The sequence below is a fragment of the Theropithecus gelada genome, chromosome 3 (assembly GCF_003255815.1).
Source record: "Theropithecus gelada isolate Dixy chromosome 3, Tgel_1.0, whole genome shotgun sequence".
Lineage (NCBI taxonomy): Eukaryota > Metazoa > Chordata > Mammalia > Primates > Cercopithecidae > Theropithecus > Theropithecus gelada.
The window spans coordinates 165911485-165937756 of NC_037670.1; the positions used below are offsets into that span (position 1 = coordinate 165911485).

At 44.6% G+C, this 26272-nt stretch overlaps 1 protein-coding gene and 1 long non-coding RNA gene across 2 annotated transcripts in view; one reads left to right on the plus strand and one right to left on the minus strand.

The window, feature by feature from the left end:
* Window positions 1–26272, plus strand: part of TMEM178B (transmembrane protein 178B) — a 397583-nt gene that overhangs the window by 319641 nt on the left and 51670 nt on the right. The gene's annotated exons all lie outside the window — the stretch shown is intronic.
* LOC112620911 lies at window positions 19743–23209 on the minus strand. The gene is made up of 2 exons (XR_003118616.1): window positions 22823–23209; window positions 19743–22255 (listed from the first exon to the last, which is right to left on the minus strand). It is a non-coding gene; the product is annotated as an uncharacterized LOC112620911 (long non-coding RNA).

Genomic DNA, 26272 nt, shown 5'->3' on the forward strand with positions numbered 1-26272 from the left:
GACACTTCATCCCTGCATACAGCAGCGTACCTACATATCCACATTGCCATGATCACATCCAACAAAGTGAACCATAATTTCCTAACATCACCCATGCCTCATTCATTTTTTAATGTCCCAAATGTCTATTATGGTTGGTTTTCTTTTTCCAAACCAGAATACAGTAACCAAGGATCACACATGGCAGGCTTTTGACTCTATCCAGCAGTTAAAAGGGAGTCGCTGGAGGTTTTGAGCAGGAGAGAAAAGATCAAATCTGGCTCAGTGGACAGCAGCATCCTTCTAGGTCCCTGGGAGCCATAATGTAACTCTTGGTGGGTGGATTTAGAAGACTGAAGAATGAATCCCTACTTGGAGGCAAACTAGATATAGGTTCTAATGGGGCTTTCATCTGTCATATACTCTTCCCAACATGCAACATAACTGAAAAAAAGACAGCGTAGTCATTATCAAGCAACCACAAGTTCTGCATTCACCATCTCCAAGCCTTGTTACTTAAAGTAAATAATGCACCAGTTGCAGCAATCTTAGTCTGTGCTTTTGTGGAACATTTAGATGCTGGGAATTCACAATATGTCTGATAACTCATTTTCTTCTGCAGGGCTCTTCCTCTCCTCTTTGGTAAAGAGAACTTGCTTCTGGGGAAGGAGGCAGCCCTCCTGGGGCGAATCGGGAGGGGTATTTTTCTTCCCCAGGGCAACTCTGTCTTTAGCCTACTGTGAAACCAAGAACTCTGAAATTCTTTAATCTGTCACTGAATCAACAGCATATTTACTGAGAGACAACTATTTACTCAGTATTGAGGGGAAGTCACAGGAAATATAAAGCACTTGAAACCAGGAGAAAGAAAACTAATAGAAGCAAAATAATGACAGAATCCATGCTTTCAACCAAGAGTACAAAGTGTAGTAGTTGTTCAAATTAGGGACAGATCAAAGGGGAAGGAAGAAGCCAGAGGACTTCCAGGAAAGAAGGATGTGTGGCATGTGGCTAAGATGTCAGGAGCAGGGAAAGATTTCTATCTTCTAGGCACCATGAGATCAGAGCTCAGTACTCTTCATGGAAACCATCCCCTCCCATGACTTAGTGGATATACCAGCAGCAGCTCCAAAGAGAAAGAGAAAGGTCCAAAGAGAGACAACATCGTTAGAAATCTCTTGCAAAGATGTTCTCATACTCTCAAGAAAGCCTTAATTTTATTCCTCCTGGTTGTTTATGCTTGTGGTTATCACAGATCATACCCTTGCTTTCCTCCAGGGAGCCATGTTTGGGGTATGGAGAATATTGGGTAGGCCAACTAGACAAGTGAATTTCAAGGTTACAACACTCCATTTTGGGGAGTTCATTCAAAGACATGTTCTTAACTTTCATTTAGGAGGAATTTATTAGCCTACAAGATTTTTTTTCTTCTTTAGACAAAGGGACAGCTTCATTCTTTGGTGTTTACCCTCGATTATTTATGTTCTCTTTACCTTCAAAAGACTGGACATGTTCAAGGGAAACTCCTCTTTTTTTTTCTCTCAATGAATCAGTGGCAAGCTCTGTCACTTGAGGTCCTGATGACGTGCAGCTGGATTTCTTGAGGATTTTGCTTTTGTGTTGAGAATGATTCCACAGAGTTTGGTCAGGGGTTTTTCCTGTAACAGTCACAGCCACACCCTCTGCACCTTCCATGAGACCCTGAAAAGACTGGAAAGAATGCAGCACCTCTGTGACAGTTTCTTCACCGCCGCCTGTTGCTGGCCTTGGAGCTTGTCTTCAGGGCTTTAGTGTTGTGGCAAGAACTTAGGCTTTGGGCCTAAAAGGGTTTAATTCAGATGTGGCCTCCCCACATCCTTGGTATGTGGACCTGATATCAAGAAGACTCTCTCCTGTGTGGAGTCGAATCTGGGTTTGAAGCCCAGCTCTGCCAGTTACTGGCAATATGGCCTTAGATCAGTTATCTACATTTTTTTTTTGAGTGTCGGTTTCCTGATCTAAAGGATTGGGGCAATAATATCTAACTTATTTTGGGGATTGTAAGTTACGTTATAAAATGCCTCACCTTCCACCATGCATGAGAACACCAGCCAAATCATAGCCCCTGTGCAGAATAATAACCTGTGTGGTATCTCCGACCCAGGGACACAGACCCTGACATAGATATCATTTTCTCCCAACACCAGTGTTAATGTGGATCTATGGTATTTTGAGTAAGTTCTGTCATTTTCCATTTTGCATCTATGCTATATTAGTTTACATATTCTCAGACTCTACTAAGATACAGAATAGAGGAATGACATAAACAGTTCTTTTTATATATATTTTTTCTCTCAGCTATATCTCACCCCAAATCCTCCTTTGCCTCACTACTCTGAATGTCTTCCAGAATACAAGCCCATTTTAAAGTTCTTGTTCTATGTTTTAACTATGTGTTCCCCATGAGCTGTGTGCCCACCTGTGATCCCTTTGACCGTTCATGATCTTACAGCTTCTCATTGTCTACCCTCAGTACCCTGCCACCTCTTCACCCCCAGTGTGACCCTTTCACTTGTGTTTACAATTGCCTTGTCCAGACACTGGGCCGTTCCCCTCTGCCGACCCCCGGACACCTACTTGTTTTTATCTGATCATCCTGATTCTAGTTCCTTAGTATCCATAGAAATTTGGCTGCAAATATACTCTAGGAGAATCTACAGAAGGAATCCACAGAAGCGTAGAGCAGTTACTAAAAATTTCCCAACCTGGGCAATATGGTGAAACTCCATCTCTACAAAAAATACAAAAAAATTATCCAGGCTTGGTGATGAGTGCCTGTAGTCCCAGCCACTTGGGAGGCTGAGGCAGGACGACCACTTGAGCCCAGAGGTTGAGGCTGCAGGGAGCTGAGATCATGCCACTGCACTCCAGCCTGAGTGACAGAGCGAGACCCTCTCTCAAAAACAAAATCAAGAAGAATTTCACCTCACAAGTAGACAGCATTGCTCAGTTTCCAGACTTTCCTTGTTTTGAATCTCCTCAGAAGCTCCGAACAGGAGCAGAGCTGGTTGGTTACTCTCTTCTTAGGACAAGGAAGCCGCGGCCTAGCGACATCAGAGGTCTCCCCAGGGCCTCCCTGCCAGTCTGCAGTGGTTCCAGAACCTGAGCTGATGGCGTCTGGCTCTGTCCTCACTCCACGATGCTCTGCTCCCCCTCAGTCAATGGCAAATCAGCACTGTACCTTCTTGTGCTTATTTATACACATATGGATTTCTATATCAGGGGAATGGGAAAGAAGGATGGGCATGGGGGTTGGGAACGCGTTGGAACCAGAGAGCTATAATTAATCCTTTCTCCCACACAAACCACTGAAATACCACATATAATAAACAGCGTCACCCGCAAAATGCCATGATTATGTAGCGTTGCTTCATATTCGGGAGGAGAGGGAGGGGGCGGCACTAATTAACAGGTGGATTTGGGAAATTTACAACATACTATTACTGGTAATAGAATTATCTTCACCCTCTTAATCATCGTGGAGATGCAGGGATCCTCCCAGCTCTGCATCTGGCCATGCCCTGAGAGACAGAGTGATGCCCGGGACTTCGGGGTGCTCGTCAGCTCTCTCCGAGAGGGTAGGTGGGGAGCCAGGCAACAGCTCAAGGTTGGGGGTGGCCGTGCCATCACAGCAGGGAAAGAGTGGCATTGTCAGGCCAGCACGCCTCACCTGCTGGGCATCCCAAGTTGTTCCCAGTCTTGTTGTGTGCCTCCCCTCCCAGGAGTTTGCTGCCCAAAATCCAAAGTAAGAAGAGTAAGGGTCTGTTTCAACATGTTAAAGGAGTCAAATACCCCAACACTTTCCCATCGCCCACACCTACCCCCACCCGCCACTCTCCTGCCTTTTTCCCAAAGGTGCCCCATACTTATTCTGCTGTGCCGTGGGGGTCCATGGTCCTGCGGCATTTGCAGTCTTGAAGGTCTTGAGAGCCAGAATGACCTTCAGGGCTTAATGGGTCTGGGCCTCTCATATGGGACTAGAAAAGTTTCAACCCACACTTGGGCTGACCACTGCCTTTCCTCCTCCCTGCATAATATCTGCATCTGTTCACAGGCTAGAGGCCACTCCAGATGTGACCTCAAAGAGGAGAAAAATGGGATAAGGTTCAGGGAACAAAACACAGAAAGTGGGCACAGTGACCCATCTTAGCAGTCTGCTAGATAGTCTGTTAGATCAGTCCACATGAGCCAAGAGAGAGGATACAGAAGGTCAGCATTGCAGAGTGGAAATGAGAGACGAAGAGGTGATGGAGCTGGTACAAAACACACTTCAACAGTCGCTGTGGGTTGGGTGTTGTTGAAATCTCACCATCAACTCTGTATGGGAAAAATAGCACTCTGGGGAGAGAAAAAGAGAGCCAAGTGGACAAAATGCCATCAAAATTGAGCTTGCTTTTTGTCCCATGGGCATTGTTGAGGAGGGAAATGAGATGTGGGAATAGTGTCACTATTACCACCATCATCACCCTAAGAACACCATGGTGTCAGCTCATGTTCATTGAAGGTTGAGGGCTTCACGGAAGATGAACTTCAGTTGGTGCTTGAAGTAATGAGATCATGGAATTTTCTGCCCCAAATCATAGTGATTAACTGTTTCATCCAGCTTCTTTCCCCCAGAAATGGTACAGTGAGAGAGGAAAAATAAAAACCAACTTAAGTAAGCAGAGTCTTGAGAGACAAGAAAAGGTTCTTCTCTTGAGTAATTTTTGGACTTCCTTCAACATGGGAATCCTGAGGCCATTTGTGCTGTGAAGATCCCTCTGTTGGCAAATCAAGTCAGCAGTGACGTCACTTCCCTGAGTCAGACCTCTCCAGCAAGCCCTCAGACGGACAGACCTTACACAGAGCCACCAGCCTCCACCTCAGAATGAGCTGTGGTCCAGATTTTCTCCATAGTAGGTGACTTGGAACTTGGAACACATTTTCTGATAGGAATCATGCTATCAGTGGCAGACAGGTTCTCCAGCCAGTGAGTAAACACCCATCAGCCGATTTGTAACCAAGCTGGGAGTTAGGAGCCCTGGGTTCTGGTTTCAGCTCTGTCACTAGCTGCCTATGTGATATGAGCAAATCCTTTAGTTACTGCCCCTGATTTTCTCACCCCAAGTCTGATTATTTCTCTCTATTGGCCAATATAGAATTTAATTACCATTAGAAATACTTTCATAGGAAGCTGTATTCCAGTTCCTCATGTGTAATGCCAAGAATGCATCTCTTCCACCCACCCAAGGCAGAGGCAAGGAAATTCTGCCCACACTGTCCCCAGCAGCCCAGAGCGTGGCTGCACTAGTTATTGGGCAAGTGGGGACTCTGAGGAGAGGTAGAGCTGTGATATTGGCCCCTCTGGCATCAGGGCAGCAGGGGAAATGGGAAGGGGTCCAATTCAGCTATACCAGGATCTGAGTCAAGGTCATTTTCAGAGTCAGGAGATTGGCAGTGGTGTGTAGAGTGGGCAGGTAGGAGAGGTCACCAAGGCAAGTTTGGGGAGGGACATCCCAGTGTGCACAGCTCAACTTTCTAGTGCGTGGGGAATTCCTGTAAGGAGGATTTGACTAGGGTTAAGGATGATATCAAAAGCAAACTTTAGGATATTTAAGACCTTTGCCTGACTTTTACAGTCTAGAACTTCATGGCAACTCCTTCAGGAGGGTAAATTTAAGTTGTGTATCTCCATTTTGAAAAGGAGAAGCCCTTTTCATGCCTTTTGCTTCTGAAACACCTTGGACATCTAGGAACATTGAGGATGGAGGGATCCTCTGTTTTGCTGTGCTGCTTGGGTAGCAGCTGTGACCCAGCTCCTATGCCTTGGAGTCTGGGGAATACCCAGAGAAACAGGAGGACAGCACAGGAGCCGACTCAGGGGAAGCTGCAGTGAACAGCACACCCCCTCCTCTCCACTTCTTTCCTCCCATCGCCTCTGTTTCTCTCCACACCTCTTTCCCACCACAGTGAGGTTTCTTTTGTTCCCAAGGTTTGAAGCCTCAGACACTAGTGTGGTATTTTCACTGGGACATCTGCAAGAGCACATGGGAGGTAAATTTGACTGTTCAGTAGGAAGCAGGAAATGTGATTTGCTGGAATAGTTTGATAGAAAACTCTGAGCTTTCTGGAAGCCACAGGGGGTACTGTGGGAGGGCTTCAGCGAGCCCAGGGCTGGCAGGTGATTCAGGTAGCGCTTGTCCAACCGTCTCTGTCTACAGAGGAGGAATCTGAGACCCAGAAAGATGAACTGACTTCACCGAGATCATCAAGCTAGGAGGTGACAGAGGAAGGGCAGTGACCCCACTATTTGTCATTGTTAAAGCTCCTGGTAGATTTTCAGAGAAGAGGCATTGAGGAGAGATGGCTCAAAGGGCATCTTCATCAGTGGGAAAATACGCCGTCTCCCCAGTCATCCCAAATTAGAAAGTATCAAGCGGTAATCAGTGTGCTCTGAATATGCGGACAGCACAGATTCAGCACCTGTTTTCTTCTTTTGCTTTTTCTTTTTTAATCTTGGAAAGATTTCACATCAATGCTAATTCTGACCAGATTTATCTCCTCCGTCCTGACTTCCCTCCCATTTTCTTGTTTCTTATCTTCAGATGTCTACCACATATCACCACTCAGACCTTGCCTTTGTCTCAAAGCACAGCACAGGCCAGTTGAAGTGCTTTTCTCCTTATGCCTAGACTTTGGCTGCAGCTGTCTGGCTGGACTCCTGGCCTTCAGTCTGTCCCTGACTTAGGTAACACTGGAGTCTCTTGCTAGCATAAGCACTGTGGGGAAGCTAGTGGGAAATATGGAGTGTGGTGGCATCATATTTGAATATATTAGCTGATATATGGTAGGGCAGAATCATGACAAGACCTCAGGTCTCCTGATTCCCAGTCTAGTGCTTTTTTTCATAACATTCTAGTACAGTAGAAGTAAAAAGTCGTGCCTGTTCATTGGAGTCTATGATAATGAAATGTTTCCAATAATCACAAATGTCCAAGAAAGGTGGCTTGTCCTTAACTAAGCTTGCTAGACACCTCTGGGTCTTGCAGAACAAGTCATTTCATACCTGTTTTCTAGGCATGTGTCTTTGCATTTCTCGGAAGATGGTTTATGGGCATCGTTTTGTTCGCTTTCTTTGTTTGCACGTTAAACTACATTAAAGGGAGTATCAGATGGCTTCCAGACTGCTAAGTCAGCAAGAGCTCTCTACATCTCTACAAATCCTTCCCTTCTGCTGGCCCCAGGGATTTTCTACTTTCCTTTCCTTTTTAAAGTTTTGTCTTACTTTGGGTCTTGAAATTTTCAGTGCTCCTCCCTTTCTTCCTTCCTATATTTGAAAATAAGTGCACTGGTATTCTGCATCTAAAAAGAAAATGTAGTGGCCAACAAAAACTCGTATTCAGAAACTTTAAAAACAATCAGTCTCCCACGTGTCAAACTCTGTGTTGGGTTCTGGGAACACAAAGATAAATAGAAGCTGATATTTGACCTCCAGGAGGTCATGGGTGCCGATGTTTAGAACATGAAATTCCAAGTGCTATGGGTCATCATGCACCACTGCAGTGATTCTTCTAGTAGAAGGCCACCCCTCTATACTGGGAGTTCTAAAGTTTTGGACCAAGCTTAGCAGAGGTCTCTGCTCATATTTTTTTATCTTTCCTGCATCTATTCAACAGACGACAAAGACAAAGATATGTTCAAATGAACTAAGACAGAGTTTCAAAAGTACAGAGAAGTTTCTATATACTCTCTTCATTTCACCCTTCCTTGAACTTCAAGATGTTCTTGCCCCCGGCTTATTCTCTCAAACACATTTGCATTTTGCTGCTGCTGCTTCAACTGGGGTCCGGGGAGGTATGTATCCCTTAGCTTGGGCCAGTTTTGCCCTTCTTTTTCCAAGGCTGTTTCATCTTTCCTAGAACCTCCTGTCTCCTCCTCCTCCTTGTTTGAGGCAGGGAACACACCCACCCATTCCCGGAATAGTGCCTTTCACCCATACTCTTGTTTAAGGCAGCTGGTAGCTTTACATCAGAGTTAAGACTTTCACGTAATTCTGGCAAAAGGTGTTTAAATCCTTTTGCAAAGCAAGGGCCTCCTTAACACTCTCACAAAGAAGACTGCAGCCTACTCTTCCTGGGTTGTAGGGATGGTCAAAGAGGGCTTCAGGAGAAAGTCACCTTTTATCTGGGCCTTGATGTGTGAGTAGTAGAGCAGGGAAGTATTCTAAGTACAGGGAGTCACTGGTGGGGCACACGAGAAACACAGAGTGTGCAAGGACGTGGTGTGTCACCATCACCTGTCTGGCTTGTCTTCTCTGCCCCCTACTTAGATGGTAACCAGTTGTCCCAATATTGCATGTCTTCTCTTGTAGCCTCTGAGATCTTCTCCAAAGGCCTGAGAATCTCTTCCTCCAGAATGACTATCTGGAAGCACTTATCAGGGGCAATAAAAGCGTGGGCCAGTAACTGTTAAAGGTCCAAGTCTCCAGTGGGTCATTGCTGGTCTAGGGTAGCTATAGTCTGGGAGCCTCTCCTTCATCCTCAGTTTTATCCAGTGTCAAAGCATCATTTTGCGAAAGTTGAAAACATGACTCTCATACCAAATAGAATGAGTACGTTTCAAAAATATATTCAATTCATGAATGAATGAGGGAACCACTAAGTTGGTAAAAAGCTGATTCTCAGACCGTTAAAGAACAAGAGTTTATTCCTTCCATAGTGAAAGGCATTTACAATAACATTTAAAATATATTAGGATGAGATTGCTAGGTAAGATATAAAATTGGTTCATGTACCACTGGGCAATAAACAGTAAGCACAAGGGTTATCTTTTCTTTTCTTTTATTATTTATTTATTTAGAGACAGGGTCTTGCTGTGTCACCCAGGCTCAAGCACAGTGTGGTGCGATCATAGCTCACTGCAGCCTCAAATTCCTGTGCTCAACTGATCCTCCTGCCTCAGCCTCCCAAGTAGCTGGGACTACAGGTGCATGGCACCGCACCCAGCTAATTTTTTAATTTTTTAGTTTTTTAGAGATGGAGTTGTGGTATGTTGCCTAGGCTGGTCAAGAGATTCTCCCACCTTGGCTTCCTAAAGTGCTGAATTACAGGCATGAGCCACCGTGCCCAGCCTGCAGTTATCTTTTCTACGGGACAGAAATCATTTGTGTCTCTACAGACCATACTCATCTGCCTTGCTGTTGGAGGGAATAATTTGCTTGGCTATCAGTTTTTTTTAATTTAACATCCCTAACGGAGTTGTAAACATCTTAATCAATAGTAAATAGCAAATTGAACCAAGGTGCACACCCCTAAAACATCAGATAACTCCAGGTAAACACCCCTCCCCCAGCACTATAGTAAAAGGACCTGCAATCAATCCTTTGCTGCATCTCCAAATCCTGCACGATTGTTTCTAATGCCAGGATGGATGTTCTTAGCAATGTTTTCTTTCATTAATAACACCAGCAAACATTTACTGAACGCTGCAGCATGTAAGGTACTCCACGGTGCCAGGGAGTCACAAGGAAGGATGAGGAACAGTCCTGCCCTCCAGAGGACCCGATCACTACACTAAAAGGCACTCCAAGGATGGGTTACAAAAGAGGAGCCACACAGACAATGGACACCGTTCTAGTTCTGGAGAGAGAAAAATCCATTCTAGATGGGAGGGCCAGAAGGCTGCTGAGGAAGCTCCTTTGTGCCTGTGGGTTTAGCTCACTCTGTTTTCACGTTGTCTGGTGTGTGGTATTGGCCAGCGTGGGTGTAGGCTCCCTTTGTGCATTCTGCAGAGATGGGAGTCCGGTCTCTTTCATGACTGGCTTCCTCCTTCCCTCCCCCTGCTGCTCATTCCTGCTGACTTTTCACCTGCCATGTGGGAGCTGCTTCTTGGTAGAGCTCAAGTGCTGCTGTCTCTGGCTGTGCAGCTGGTATACTTCAGTGTGCCATGCCACCAGCACCCTAGGACCAAGCGGGTTGGTGCTTCCATGCAAAGACACAACTGAGCAAGGGGAGGAGAGAGGATGGAGGCTGGGAGAGAAGTGAATTTATGGGCTGTTACCTGGAGACGGGAGGACAGAGGTGAAGGGACCTTGACAGATGGACTAGAAGAGATAGATGTTGTAACTTTGGCTAGTTTGGGTCTGTAATTAGCCACCACCAACCTGTGATGACAGGCACTTAGGCACTCCAAGGTGAGGCCTGGGGCTGCCTGCGCACTGGAGGCCTGAGTGCTGACAGCAACTGCAAATCTGCAGAGGGCTCTGGCTTAGTAGCAGAGGGAGTAGAATAGAGACATGTGGATACCTAGTTTTCCTTTGTTTTTCAGTTAACCACTACAAAGAGGAACCTGCTGCTCTTGGCAGCATTCTCTCAGAATGCTATTTTCCATAATCCTATGGAAGTGGGCCCCATATAGGAAATGGAGACATGGGCATTCGTTTCTTTGTGGCTGGTATAAATTTAACTTGCCCTGAGTTTGTGGCTATTTGAAAGATTGGCTTTGAGGTCACAGAGGCCCCAGAGATAAACCTACATGGCTGTTAAGGCCAAAGCAAAACTCCATGACAAAGTTATCTCGCCCCTGGCCTTCCTACGGGGTCTCCAGGGAGGTCAGCGGGGCAGTGGGTCATGCAGCCGGCCATGCGTGATGGTGGAGTGAGCAAGGGTTTGGTATCACGAAGACCCCATCAGACCCTCTCTCTGCTACTTGTGTGATTCTGGAAATTGACTTTGCCTTTTCTCAGCTTCAGTTTTCTTTTCTATCAGTGGACACACTAAGGCTGGTTTATGATTTAATCTGATCAAGTGTCAGGGCCTTTTCCAGTGTTGGGCATAGTGTAGATACTCACAGCAGGAATTAGTATAAGAAGTGTCAGAGCTCCCAACTGCACAGCCCCTACAGGGAGAGAGCCTGGTTATTATCCACTCTTGTGAGACAGGGAAGAGCTCAGACTCTCTTGACCGGAGTCTTGTTTCTGCCACTTGCTTTACTATCATCTTGGGCAAGGTGCTTAATATCTGTCTTATTGCGAAGTGGGAATAATAATGGTCTGTATTTCACGTAGCTGTGAAAGTGCAAAGTGAGACAATCTACATCAAGTACTTAGTCCCGTGCCTGGAACATGGCCCCCCTCAATCATTAATAGCTAGTCTATTGTTACAGAAAATTCATGTCCCTGGCCACTGCCTAATACCCAAGGAGGGAAGTGGTCACGAAAGTTATTACAGACACAGATTTCTCCAGAAAGACCAAAAGTTCTCCCTTAAAATGCATTACTTCACTGCTTTGTCCCTTGCCGTTCATAAAGAGTGCTCCTTTGCAGTCCATCCTTTGAGTTCCTCCTCGGAAATAAGCAGGAGGTGTTTACCCCCAATGTATTAGTTTTCTAGGGCTGCCATAACCACTTGCTATATACCAGAGGCCTTAAAACAATGGAAATTGCCGGGCACGGTGGCTCAAGCCTGTAATCCCAGTACTTTGGGAGGCCAAGACAGGCGGATCACATGGTTAGGAGCTCGAGACCATCCTGGCTAACATGGTGAAATCCCATCTCTTCTAAAAATACCAAAAATTAGCCAGGCGTGGTGGCAGGCACCTGTAGTCCCAACTACTCAGGAGGCTGAGGCAGGAGAATGGTGTGAACCCAGGAGGTGGAGCTTGCAGTGAGCCAAGATCTCGCCACTGCACTCCAGTCTGGGTGACAGAGTGAGACTCCGTCTCAAACACAAACACAAACACAAACAAACAAACAAACAAAAAAGCAACAGAAATTGATTCTCACAGTTTTAGAGGCTGGAAGTCCAGCGGCAAGGTCTTGGCAAAGCCGTGCTCCCCGCTCCAAAGGCTGTAGGGGAGGATCCTTCCTCGCTTCCGCCTCCAGCTTCTAGTGGCTTCAGGCACTCCTTGGCTTGTGGCACCATCACCCCATCACTGCCTCGCTCTTCACATGATCCTCTTCCCTGGGTCTCTGGGTCTCAGATCTTCCTGTCCTTTCTCTTCTAAGGGCAAGAGGCATTGGATTTAGAGCCCACGCTGGATCCAGGATGACTCATCTTGAGGTCCTCCATTCAATTACATCTCTAATCTGCTGAGACCCTATTTCCGAATAAGGTCACATTCATAGGCACCAGGGGTTAGGACTTACACATATCTTTTGGTGTAAATTCAATCCACTACACCCATTTTATGTGTAAGGAAATTGGGGCTCAGAGAAGTTTCCTGCCTTTCTGAGGCTGTGTGGCTGCTTAGTGACACAGCTTGAACTGAGATCCAGGTTTCCTGATGTCTTATCCAGTGCTGTGTCCACGGCTCTGAACAACCCTCTGACCAGTACCCAACAGCCCAAGGGCAAGGCTAGGGGTGAAGTTTTCCTTCCATCCGCTTGCAGTATGTGTGCACACAGAGCTCCTGTTCTGGGACTTTGAGGCCCTACCCTCTCTCCCTCCTACATCAACACAGGCTTTCCCATGTGTCTTTCTCTGTGGAGCTGCTTCATGCTAATTTCTTCCGGTGGAAACTAACCTGTATCTGTGACCCTCCCCTCTCCTACTTGAACCACAGCCGGACACAGAGGCCTTGAGTCTTAATCCAGTGGAGGGCATAGGGATATAAGAATTGCAGCTCCTCTGACAAACTGGTGCTGTTTGGGCAACTGAGCTTTCAGATACCTTGAATCATGCCCAAAGACTATCTATGCCAAGAGCTCAGCCTGGCTAGGACAGTGCTATCAACCATGTGTCCTTGGGCCATAGGAGGGGACCTCACCATCATGGAGGCCTTTCCCCAAGTCCAGAGACAAGGTCGTGAGCTGCCTATGGAGCTTACCTTGACTTTGACCTTACTTGATTTTGACTATGGGGCCAGTTTCCTAACTTAAGGAGGAGAAAAACACACTCCCAGCTATCTCCCAGGCTGTGAGGATCACATGAACTAACTTATATAAAAGTTCTTTAATACAAATATGAGGATTAATTAGATGGTGATTAGCCTCCCACTTTTGTCCTCCCCACATCACACACAAACAAAACCCAGACTCCTGACGAACTAGACTCCTTAACCAGGTTGTGCACCTGTTCCTCTTCCCAGAGTGCCCAGGTGCACAAAAGCGATCCACTGCCTTTCAGAGGGGAGACGGTCTACCCTAAAGGAGGAGGCAGGGGCCTTGAAAATGGCAGCGGGGCTCCCGCTTGCACTACCATGAAAGCCTCTGGGTCTCTTTGGAGTGGGGATGGGGCTTCCTGGTGTCACGAAGCAGCTGTGACAGGCTGTACAGATGGATTTGCATTTTAATGGATGTATCAGGGCATCAACATGTCTCTGTTGTGTTCAGTCCTCATTAAAATGGAAGCCCATTGCTACAGGGCACAGAGGAGGTATGCTACATTATTTATTGTTTTTTATCTGTTTTCCTAAAACTGGGCTGTTCAGGTTCAAATGGCAGATAAAATTGCCACCCACCTCTCTCCACCCTGTCATTTTCCAGCTTACATCTGTTCACTGCACATTGTATGTTCAATGTTACATTACCGGAGTGTCAGAAGCCCTGAGCAGTACCTCCAAAATCTGATTTGTCTAGCTTCCTGGCAACTTGGAGGGGTTATTTCTGTTCTTTCCTTTCTTAGGAAGGTCCCTGGCTCTGGCTTCCATCTCTCTGCATTCTGGCCTCTTCCCCATCTTGTATCCCATGAAGCCACTGCCCTAGGTGTCAGGAAGTTTCTGCCTCTTTCCATTGATGACTTTGTTCCCTGCCTTCCATCTTGACCCTGCACTTAACCAAACCCCTAATCCTGTCTCCCAGATTATGCTAGAGCTGGATGTGAAATGAAAACTCCCTTCACTGCCCATAAATCCTAAGGACTTCTAACAGAACAAACAGCTACTAATTCAGCCCCACATCGCTTGGAGAGCTGTGCCTATGTTTACTGAGATTACTTATCATTGCGCTGATGTTGTTATACAATTACTATGCATATATGCTGGATCAAAAGGACCATATTTACATAATTGTGACTAACTCCTAGAAAGACAGAGATCAGTTGAAATGCCTGTGGTGCACTTAAAGTTTTACTTAACCAAAATATATCATATTCTAAGTAGGAGGAGAAAGAAGCAGTTTGTGTAGGCAGACATGGAAAAAATTTTGTTTTATAATGCTGGACCTTCGAACGTCATCTGTTAAGATAACAATCCTATAACAAGCGCCACATGACTCAAATTCTGAAGTTGAAGTGGGATTTTGTTACAATTCATGTATTTCTAGAATTTGCACCTCAGGTTGCATAAACTAGAGATAAAATAGAGTTGATAGCCGGTTTCACTGTAATGAATTAGGGAAGGGAAAAAAGGTGTCTTAAATGGGGCAAGGAGGGACCACCATTCTATCACCTCCATATCCTTGTTTCTCTAAGCCAAAAGCCAGCAAATTATGGCCCATGAGCCAAACCCAGCCCACCACTAGCCCCGTACAGGAATATTTATTGCTTCCTATATTGCCTATTGTGTTTTCATGCTGCCATGGCAGAGTTGAGTAACAGAGACCATATGGCCTGCAAAGCTGAAAATATTTACTATCTGGCCCATTCCAGGAAAGGTTTGCTGGCTTCTGCTCTGAGCTTTTGATACTCTGTGCTGTTTAGCACCCACGGGTGAACTTTCTGACAGAAGAATCTGAAAGGCTGCCCTGTTTGATGCCTGTAGCAACCAAATAAAACCAAAACAAAATAAATCTGTATCCCACAGTCTGGAGTACACAAAAACTGTACAACCTAGTGTCATGTAGTCAGAAGATTAACTATGCTTCTTCTTTGTAGATTGCTTGCGACTGGAGGTGCTTTTCCCCTCAGGAATGAAAACAGCACCATGAATAATAGTAATAGTGCATTAGAATGGTTCCCAGCATTTACTGAATGCTTCTGATATCCTTTGAATAGCTTACATATATTCAAACAACCCTGGGGAGGTAGGTGGTAATCATGACCCATACAGATGAGGAAACTGTGGTCCAGAGAAGGTAACTGACTTTCCTGTGTCACACACCTGGAAGCATCAGAGCTGCCTGGAACCCAATCTGATGTCCAAACCTACATCATGATCCAACAGTCTGAGAAGCATGTCTTTTTATAGTGTTTGTTGAAATGAAATTTTATCTAGATTTTCACAGAATCATAGAATTTTATAGCTGGAACACTTTGGCACTTGTTGGCCCAGCATGTCTCATTTTGTCAGTAATAACTAACATGTACATGATGCTTTAAAGTTGAAGAAGCACGTTTATGTAGATTCTCTTATTTGATATGCATGCCAACCCCATGATGTAGGCAGGTCTCCTTTTCCAGAAAAGGAATGGAGGACCAGAGAGTTTACGCGCATCACTCAGTAAGAGCCAGGACTGGCTGGGTCTCATCCCTGCATTTTCTGACGCTGAGATTTATTAGATTTCCAAATGCCACATGACCCAAGGATTCAGTGATTTCATTTGTTCCAAAGTCTCCTAGTTAGTTGTCAGCAGGACCAGGACTAGGAAAAAAAAAAAAAAAGGGTGAACCTATTATCTCTGGGCAAGAAAGAGCAGGTAGTCCAGGAACATCTGATCATCTCCCCGAGGAGGACAGGGTAACATGAGGCCTCCCGAGGCTTTGGGGTGGCTGGTTTCTAGTGACAGCTGCAGATCCTTTCATCCCACATGTGCTGAATATGATGTGCCAAGCACTGTATTAGAGTAGTACTTCTCAATCCTGAGAGTTTGTGAAAACAGAGATTGCTTGGCCCCACCCCCAGATATTTCATTTCAGTAGGTCTGGGGTAGGCCTAAGAATTTTCATTTCTACCAATTTCCCAGAGTGGCAGTGCTGCTACTAGGGATCACATTGAGAGAATCACTGTATTAGAGGCTCCAGACACAGTGACTGAATCAGAAACAGTTGTGGTTCCTGCTCTGAAAGGAGCTTGTATATGTGAGTGAGTGGATGAATGAGTGAATGAAAGAGTATGGGGGCAGACAGAGGGCAGTCAGTAAAGAACACCTTTACAACACCGTGTGGAAAGAACTAGACTAGAGATAGGTATGGGGAACTGAATAAAGAAGCCAGCTTAGTCTGGCTGGGTACAGAAGGCTTTGCAGAGGAGGTGGCCCCTGGTGGGCTCTGAAAGCCCCAGAGGTTTGTCAACCAGGCAGAATGGGGAGGTGAGTTTATTCCTAAGAAACAGCTGGTGAAGAGGCACAGGGTAGGAGAGTGGGAGGGCTGAGGGCCTCTGTGAGTTGGGGAAGTCACGGTAAGATCTGACCTCATGAAAGGTGCATTTGTGTGCAAGAGACAGGGAGGCAGGAAACAATGAGAGAAAAGGCCAGGAGGCAAAACAGCAGCCACATCACTGAAGGTCTTGACTTGCATATCGGAAGAGCTGGGATCTCCTAGAAGCAGTGGGGAGTCCACTGGAGGAGTTCAAGCTGTGGAATAGCAAGATCAGATGTGCGTCGGAGAAGGATGCAGAGTCTCAATGCAGATACTGTCAGCTGGAATTAGGCCACCCCATATCACTATCATGCGAGAGGACAAAGACGCCACTGCAGATGGCTGGCAAGACGAGACGAGAAAAACTTCTCTCAGCTGCATTTTATTTGGGACTCTTGCTAACTGCATTTTAGACCTTTAAAAAAAAAATCACCAGAGAGCTATTGTCTCAGGAAGAACAAGGGAATGTTTGTTTTGATTCTACTTTGCTGTGTGCCCTTGAGCAAGTTACTCAACCTTTCTGTGCTGCGGTTTCCTCATCTGTATAATGAGGATGGCAGTGAGTTGTGAGGATTACGTGGGATAGTATAAGTAAAATGCCACCAAGTGTATTGTAAGTGCTCCACACATGTTTGGTATTTTTATTAATTTATTTTAGTTGGCATCCTTTCCTTTCCTGGGAGAGATGATATAGTTGAATATTTTTGTTTCATCTCTGGTCTCTGTAATTAGCCTGCTTTCTTCAAGAAAGAGAACAGCAAGAGTTCCTCCCGTACGCAAACACAAGTGCTTGTCCTTTTTGACTGTCTTTGTCTTTTTTTTTTTTTTTTTTAGAAGTAATTTCATGGCTCATGCACTTGAGATTCCATCAGGAAAGCTGGGCCCCTCTATCAAGCAGATGATTGTCCCTGCTGGGCGTTCATTGGCAAATCACAATTCTGTTAATTAACACAATGTGGGATTCCAGCTCTCAACTCCTTTCAAACTCACCCTTTCTTCCTTGGGTTTTGAGTTGCAGCCTCTCTCCTCTGCTGAGCCCGGGTGACATGTGTATCTTGGAGCCATCCCTTTGTCTTTGCTCAGCCCTGGGCTCAGCAGCCACCAGGCCATGGACTGCCTGCCTCCTCCACCTCCACCTGCCTTGCATATCCTTTCTCTGTGCCTGCCTTCCTATCTCAACATCCCCATTGCCTGTTTTCTGGAAAATTTCCCGATTTCTCCCCAGTGTAAAAAGGGGCATGTGTTTCTATTCCCAGCACTTTGCTTTGACTTGGCATGCCTTCATGGACTTCAGCGGGGCGTCTGGGTCTGCGTAATGAGCCTCTCAACATCGCAGCTGCCAGCCTAGAGGAGCACTGCTTTGCTAATGCAGATGTAACAAATTCCACCCAACAAAACCCCCTGAACAGATGCCTTCACAAGTCAGGACTCCAAGCTCTGCCTTTTGTTATCACTTTCGCTACTTCCCTTGAGACCGTGTCATTGGGCGTTTTCTTTCCTTCTTTTCCTTCCTTTCCTTCCTTCCCTTCCTTCCCTTTCATTCTTTCTTTCTTTTTCCTTCCTTCCTTCCTTCCTTTGTTCCTTCCTTCCTTTGTTCCTTCCTTCCTTCCTTCCTTCCTTCCTTCTTCTTTTGTTTTTTCTTTAAACCAAGTCAGGGCAATGTGTTGTAATAATCCACCCACATCCTCTGGCCTAGTACCTGTCACCCGAGACCTAGGAATCACAGGCTCAGAGGTGCAGTGACTTATTAAGTCCTCAGCAGAGCCAGGTCCTAACCCAAACCTCCTCACCTTTTTCTGGCATGAACTCTGAAAGAACTTTGAAAAGTTGAGAGGACTGTGTATATCATGTAACCGCTTGTTGCTGTTGCCATGACAATCATATTAAAAGTGGACCTCCACGGGCACTGGATTGTACACCTGAAAATGATGAAGATGATCAATTGTACTGCAGTGTTTTAAAAGGCATGAAATTCTGATGCGTGCTACAACATAGATGAACTTGGAAAACATGCTAAGTAAAATGAATCAGATACAAAAGAACACATGTTGTATGGTTCCACGCATTGAAGGTCTATGAGTGGTCGAATGCATGGAGAAATTAGAATGGTGTTCATGATGGATGCCATTTTACTTGAATAAAAAAAAAAAAAAAATTAAAAAAGAAGTTAGAATGGTGGAGGCCAGGAGCTGAGGAGAAGACGGAGAGTTAATGCCTAACGGGGACAGAATTTTAGTTCGGGAAGATGAACAGTTCTGGAGATGGGTGGTGGTGATGGTTGCACAACAGTATGAATGTATTTCATGCCACCAAACTGTATATTTTTTAATGGTTAAAACGGTAAATTTTATGTTATGTATAAACAAAATTTTTAAAGGGGGAGGAAGGAACCACCATGAAAGCATTTTTAAAGCCCCAAATGAGCATTTTTTAAAAAGCAAAAAATGTAAAAATAACTTTTTAAAAGCTCCCTTTATTGACTCAAAGTCATTCTCTTAGCTTTAGGATATAAAAAAATGGATTATGTATAATTTGGGTTGTTCACAAAAATCATCGTGTTTGTTTGGTGCATTCAATTTAAAAGTATAACTCAACTCACCCATTCAGCACATTTATGGAGATGGTGTGGGAGGCAGAGTGCTCAGCCTGGAATAAAACAATAAGCGCAAACTCTCTAATTGAATTTCATTTAAAACGGTTGACATTTTTCTTACAAATAGGTTGACAAGCTGCTGAACCTAAGGAATTCAGCATCTTTTGATTCTTGTGGGTTTTATTGGTGAGTCTCTTTCAGGTTACTGGGAGGAGGCAGCTCTGGCTTATCTTTGGTGACAGGCTTTTGCTGCAAGGATGCGAGGGAATGAAGGATGCAGGGAAGCAGTGTTCTCCCTGGGTCCCAGGGCTTCCCAGTCTGGACTCTGCAGAAACTGTGACTAAGTGTTGTCTGGGTTTCAGGCTGAGCTTGAGTAAGCTGCCCTTTCAGTATGCCCTTCATAGTCCTATATCCCCAAAGAACATCTGACTGGGTCAGCTTGTCATTGTTCAGTAAGAAGTGACTACATTGGGCAGGGTGTCCCTCCATGCCATCTCTGAAACATAAAGTCGTTATGACAATTAAACAAGTTAAATGGAGAGTCCCTAGAACAGTGTTTTATTCAACACATGGTGAGTGCTGAATCAATGTTATCATTCTTATAAAACAAGACACAACGCAAGATCCTAGGATGAGAGTGGAGGAGTGCAGGAAAGAAGTGTAAAATCTAACCAACGTTTGAATATTCTGATTCAACCTCATCCAGATGTAAATTGTTCAAGAGCCTGCTCTAAAGGTGATCTGGGCTTTAGAGTGAAGGCAAGTTCAGAAGAGAAGCAGCATGACCATCCTTTAGGTTTCTGCCTTGGGATCGTGGGCCCAAGAGAGTTGCAGCATAGTGAATTGGTTGACAACACGATTCATGTTGTTTATTGACCATAAAAATAAAATAAAATAAATCCACTTATACATTTAGATTCTGCAAAATGTTGAGTTTTATTTGATCTGAGCCATTTGCTAGAGAGTGTTTGGATAGATTCAGATGAGGGAAGGAAAAGAAAATGGCTTTGCCAGTGATATGCAGTGCTCAGTGGAGCTCGGGGGAGTGAGGTTCACCCAGTGCTCAGTGCCCCACATAGATCACCTTTGTGGAGCAAATAGTACGTGCCATGTATGAGCCCCTCAACCCTCACATTCTGAGGGGAGGCACTGCTATTAATCCCATTTTACAGAGGGGGAAACTGAGGCATAGAGATAACCAGTCTGACAAGAGCCAATGCTCACACCCAGCAGTCTGACTTCAGACACTTTCGGGTGTCAAGAGTCTCAATTTCCAGTTTTAATTTAACAGCATCACTGTAACTGGCGAAGTCTTTTGCTCTTCTTTAGACCTTTGGAAGAATGCTCAGCTTCATGATGTCACAGAGAAGCACAGTTGATTGTGCTCTCCCGCAGTGTCATTATGATCTTTCATGTTATGAAAAGCGTTGGTCCACCAACCATGAATGTTACCCGAGCCCTTCTGTGTGCCACTCACAGTGCCATGTGTAAAGCAATTGTATGCCACCCCCATCCTCTGCCTGACATTCAGGATTTTACAGCGGATGCATTGTTTAGGGTATGTGCATTTCCTTTTTCTACTTTTCTATAGAAAACTGATTCCAAATCACAATTTTTTTCTTCCCCCAATCCCAACATGTATCTGTAAATGTGTAATTGTTGTGAGTCACATTGATACTTCTTTTAGAGATTCCTGTGTATATTCCAATTCTTGAAAGAGACCTACTCAAAGATTGCCTCATGGACAAATGGCATAACAGCCTTAAAGGTCTTAAGGAAAAGCAAAATAAAATTAAAAAGACTTCTGCCTGTATGTGTTGTCAATCACGGACAGAGATGTTGTAGAAAAAAATGCTCTGTTCTTTTGCAAGATCTCGGACCCTTTTTTCTCGCATTCTTGGGTCATCTTCCTCTAAGTCAAGTCACTGAGAGTATTTAGCAGGCAGCTGCTGATAGCGTTTGGTTCACAGAAGCTGCTGATGAGTAAACTTTCTTTGTGGAATCCAGATGCCTCCATGGAAGGACAACTTCTGGGTAGACGATGCTGAAAAGAACTGTTTGAACTTCCTCTATCTTTATATTCCTTATCTGAGCTCAAGGACATTTGTTTGTTTCTGTGTTTGTTCTTAAATGATGCTTTAAGTATTTTCCTCTTTGATGTAAGAGCAACACATACTTATTATTGTGGGGAATTTAGAAACCACAGAAAATGATAAAGAAGAATAAAAAAATCATTGGAAATTCTCTTCTCCCACTATTAACCTTTGGTATATTTCCTTTTGGTCTTTTTTTCTTGCTTATTATTATCATTAGTGTTTATCATCATTATAATTACATATCCAGGAGCAGATAAAACATACAATTTCATGTCTAGTTTTTTCCAACATCACTTAATTTCTCCAAAAACATCATTTTTATGGCTATATAATAGTTCATAATGTGAGTATCATAATTTCTATAACCATATCCCAATTGTTGGAATAGTTTAGGTCGTTTTCAGTCTTCACAATAGGGTATTTAATGTCTGCAATATGCTTCTTACATAAAATGATATAGTTGGTCAGCCCATAACACTTGGAAATTAATACTTCACTAGAGAGGATCTGCAAATGACTTTTCCTTCTCAAACTAATTTGCTAGATAGAAAGATGTAAATGTTTATATAGAAAGCTAGGGTCTAGCTTACATCTATCTCCATCTTCTCTAAGCATCTCTCTGCCTATCTATACTCACGTACCCACAGATACACTAAGTTATTATAAATGTGTATTTATATATTTAGCAGTAGCATCTGCTTCACATAAACATTATCTAACTTTGAGAAATTAAATGATCCCTGCAGAGTTCCAAAAGTGGGGTCAATTATATGCGTTATTATTTATTCTATTATTTGCTACAAATCAAGCTCAATTGATCATTTTCATGTCATTAGAAGATGAGTGTATCTTTCTGAGAGCTAACGGTCATGCTGAGCTAGAAGGCTGCAAGGCTGGAGAGGAAGTGCCTTCTCTCCGGCGTCAGCAAAGGCTGGGGACAGCAGGGCATAGAGAAGGGTGAGCCAGCTGCCTAGTTGGCCATGGCGCTGAGTTTGTGAAGGAGGGAAGAGACAAAGGAGATTGTGCTGGTGAGGAGGGTCACACGGGAAGGGCCTAAAACCTAGGCCTTTGGTGTGCACTTCACCCTGACAGACAGTGGGAAGCCACAAGGCTTGAGCACGGAGGAGAGAGAATGAGGTTGGCTTTAGGAGAAGTCATCTGGCAATAGGACACAAAATGAATTGGAGCAGAGAAACCCTGGAAAGACAGATTCTGGGGAGTGGATCTGCAAGAGGGAAGAAGACCAGTGCTCACTGAGCTCCTGCTGATGGCCAGACAGCATTTCATGTAAACTTTCTCATTTTGCCGCCTGTCCATACAGATGGCAAAATTGAGGCCTGTTGAAAGTCACACGGCAGAAAGCGACAGAGACAGTGTTAAACTGAAAACTGAAGCTCAGGCTCACTTGACTACACTGAGCTGCCTGGGTTCAAGGGAAGAAGGGCAGAATCAGAGCAGAGGCAGCGTCTCCAGGGGCCGAGAGGAGGAGCTGCATACACTAGTTACCATGGAGGCAAAATCAGGTGAACTCGGCAACCGATCAGAAATCCAGGGATGAAAGGAATGAGACTCAAAATGTCCCTGAGATTTGGGGGACAGACAGATTGTGAGGATGGTGATGCCATTGGCATCGATAGGGGAGGTGTCCTTTGCCAGTGAAGATGAGAAACTGGGTTTTAGAAGTTCTGAATTAGAGGCACAGGAAGACCACTCAACTCAACATGTCCAATCAGCTGTGAGAGATGTGGATCAGAAACCCAGGAGAAAGATCAGCACCACTGATGGGATGTGATACACATAAGATTCATAGAAATGCACTTCTGATTCATGTAAGTGACAAACATATATGAATGAAGCTAAAGCACAATGTAATATTATAAGCTTATATAAATGTAAACTCTCACCTTTCAACAGGGAGAATATTCTTTTTAAATTCTTTGTTGAGTCATAAGATCTGAGAGCCAGAAGGAGCCAGTTTTCCACTTCCTCCCAGTTCCAAAACCTTGTGTCTTGCTGTGTGTTCTCTTGTGCTGAGTCTTCTGAGCAGGCAGGACCGTGAGTTCCTTGTTTAGCCTTGTTAACTTCCTCAAGAACACGTGGAGGACACACCAGTGAGTCCGTCCTAGTCACAGACATTGGAGGTGCGGTCCCGAGTCCGGAGACATTCCCACCACCTCTACATCCAAATCCTACAAGCACAGAAGGCCCTGACCCTTTTTCCTTTTCCAGTGACACAGACCACGTCTTCAGAAGGCAAAAATAAATCTTGAACTTGGGAATTATTTTGTGCTACGGGGTAGGAGGACACAAGAAGTGTAAAGACTCCATGAGCTAGTTTCAGAGAAATATCTTGCCTCTTGCTCCTTTTGGAATCATCTGGGGAGCAGAACAGGCTGGCTATCAATATATAAACATCTTGCCTTAAATATTTTACCCATCATACTTTAAAAAAATCCACGATCCATTTAGTTTTATTCCAACTTGGAGGGAAATCAAACACACCGTTTCCTTTGGGAGAACTGAAAAAAAAGGTTTTGCCCAAATGTTTCTCGTTTTGTTCTGGATTTTCACGTCTCCGCCAATGACCTTGGCCTCATTAGCGAGCACCTTATTCAAGCAGGCTTCGATAGCCTGCCGCAGAACAAAGACAACATCGAGGGCAGAGGGAGAGACTGGCACACATGGGGATGACGGGGTGGGGATGCTTGTCTCTTGTAGAACCAGACACACAGTACATAACGAGCATTTACTTAACAAAAGACCCAACAGCAAAACGCCGGCAAAATTCAAAAGTGACTGACTACACGTGAAGCATGAAAAATGTTTCCAGTCACGTGAGATGCTTCAAGCACAGAAAGCAAACCATGCAAAATGAAAAGCGTTTGAAAACATAAAAGCAAAGCCATTAGGCATCACTTTTGAACAAAACAAATAGAAAAGGCTTTCTCATCATCTGCCTCTAAGTGAGCCGTGCACAGTGTACTGTCGACGGATCCTGGCACATAGTAAGTGCTGAAGAAATGTCAGCTCCTTCCTCCCTTGCTAGCTCATTGTCCAGGAGAGACACTGTGGACTGCTAGTCATTCATGCTCCTACCAAATGGCATAGACTGATTCCTTCATTCCACAGAGATTTAGAGCTTCTGCTGTGTCTTAGATGCTGAGAGAAACACAAAGGAGAAAAAAATGCAGCCTCTGTTCTCCAAACAATTGGATGACTGCCTAAGATGTGGGAGGACAGTAGGAAAGAACCCAACAAGAGAACCCCAAGGCTTTCTGGACCAGCAGCCTTCTCGAGATAGAAGGGCCAGTGCCTTACCCATCTTTTTCTCTTCAGTGCCTAGAATAATACCTGGCTGAGAGATAGACCTCAGTGAATGAACAAATGAATGAGTCAGTGAATGAATGAACCAATGAATGGGCACTAAGTGAGAGGTCCTGCCCACAATGATGCTGCGTGATCAGCACTTACAGAATGGGTGATTCTAGCGGAGCTGTGAGTGACTTGGGAAGAGGAAAGGTGCCTCTCACCTGTAAACTCGTCCACTTTTCTCCCTACCCCCCACCTAGCAAGCTGTGTTCTCTCTTGTTTCACTCTCCACTGGTGCCTTCCACTGAATGTGCCTGTGTGGGTGTACCTGTACATTGCGTGTCTGTTTCTAAGCCTTTTCAAGCACTTACATAGCAATTACTTTGTGCCAGCCTCTAAGTAATATGCAAATATAATTCTCATAACAATGTCATGAGGTAGGTACTATCATTAGACCTTCTCAGAACTGAGGAAACTGAGGCCCAATGATATTAAGGTCACATGACTAGTAAGAGGTAGATCCAGAGCTCAAGCCCAGACAGTCTGACCCCGAAGCAGTGTCTTTTACCACTGAACTCTGCTGTCCACATTTATCAAGCAGAACCAGGAAGAGCTTCCCTCAGTTTGCCTGTGGTCTGCTATATTGACGTGGACAAGATTCAGAGCATGGGAAAGGTTAAGTCCCAGGTACTAGGTTCATCCTCTCTGCTATGTTTTTCTCCTCTTCGTAGAAATATACTTAAGTCTTACATCATTTATAAAAAAGAAAAGTCCTCCCCGACTCTGTGTTCCACCCACCCTCACTGCTGCTCCATTTCCCTCCTCTTCTCTCCAGCCAGGCTACTTGAAAGCATACTGGTTAGGAGTGACTTTCACTTCCTTCCTCCCACTCATCCCCAGAAACCCAGTGAAATTGACTTCCACTAAAAGAGCCCTTGACAAGGTCACAAGGGACCTCTTCTAGTTGTAAATCTAGTAGGTGTCACGCAGGAAAAAACATGCTGTAGTAGAAACCGTGCTTCCTATCATTAGCACAATGCCTGGCACACAATCGGTACTCAGCAAATTGCTGTTGAAGGTTTTATGATCTTATGTCTTATTTGATCTCAGTAGCATTAGCCATCAGTGAAACCTGTTCGTTTCTTCACTTCCATGGTGTCCCTTATGCTAGGTATGCCCTACCCTTTTAGGTCATCTGTGTTCATTCTCCTCCTCCTCTTCTTCTTATCCCTTAAATGTCGGTATTCAAATTCTGTTCTTACCCTTCTTTTCTTCTCACTTTATGTTCCATCTCTGGGAAAGCAGGCATTCAATCTTACAGCTTTAACTACATGATTTTCAAGTCAGTATCTCAAGTAGTAATTGCTCCCCTATGTGCTAGACCTGTACAGCCAGTGCCATAAAGGGCATTTCCAGTTAGGTGTGTATTAGGTACTTAATGAATTGAACTTGACAAATTTCTCTTCTCTTATGAGATTTGTCCTCCCATGCTATTTTTATTTATTTCTTTATTTTAGACAAAGTCTCACTCTGTTGCCTAGGCTGGAGTGCAGTAGCGCAATCTCGCCTCACTGCAACCTCCGTCTCCCAGGTTCAAGTGATTATCCTGCCTCAGGCTACCGAATAGCTGGGATTACAGGCATGAGCCACCATGTCCAACAATTTTTTGTATTGTCTTACTATCCCCTGAATTCAGCCTCTCAACCCTATTCTCTGCTATAGTGCAGGTCTTCGTCATTTAAGGGATTGTCTTGTCTCTAAGACTTTCTTTCTCCCAGTCAGAACTCCACTCTGCAGCCATAGTCATCTTTCTAGAGAAAACAAAAACCTAACCAGCTCGTCCCCAGCTTAGACTCCTTCAGTGGCTCGCCGTGGCCTTCTGGATGAAATCCAAGCTCTAAGCATAGCATGTGGAGTCCCTGGTGAGTGAGTGACCAAGTGAATTCCTCATTAAAAGCAGTTTAATTGAGCAAAAATCTCTATCCCCTTCTCTAGTCATCAGGATGGAAAATTGGAACATGTATTTATTCCCAGAAAGAGAACTT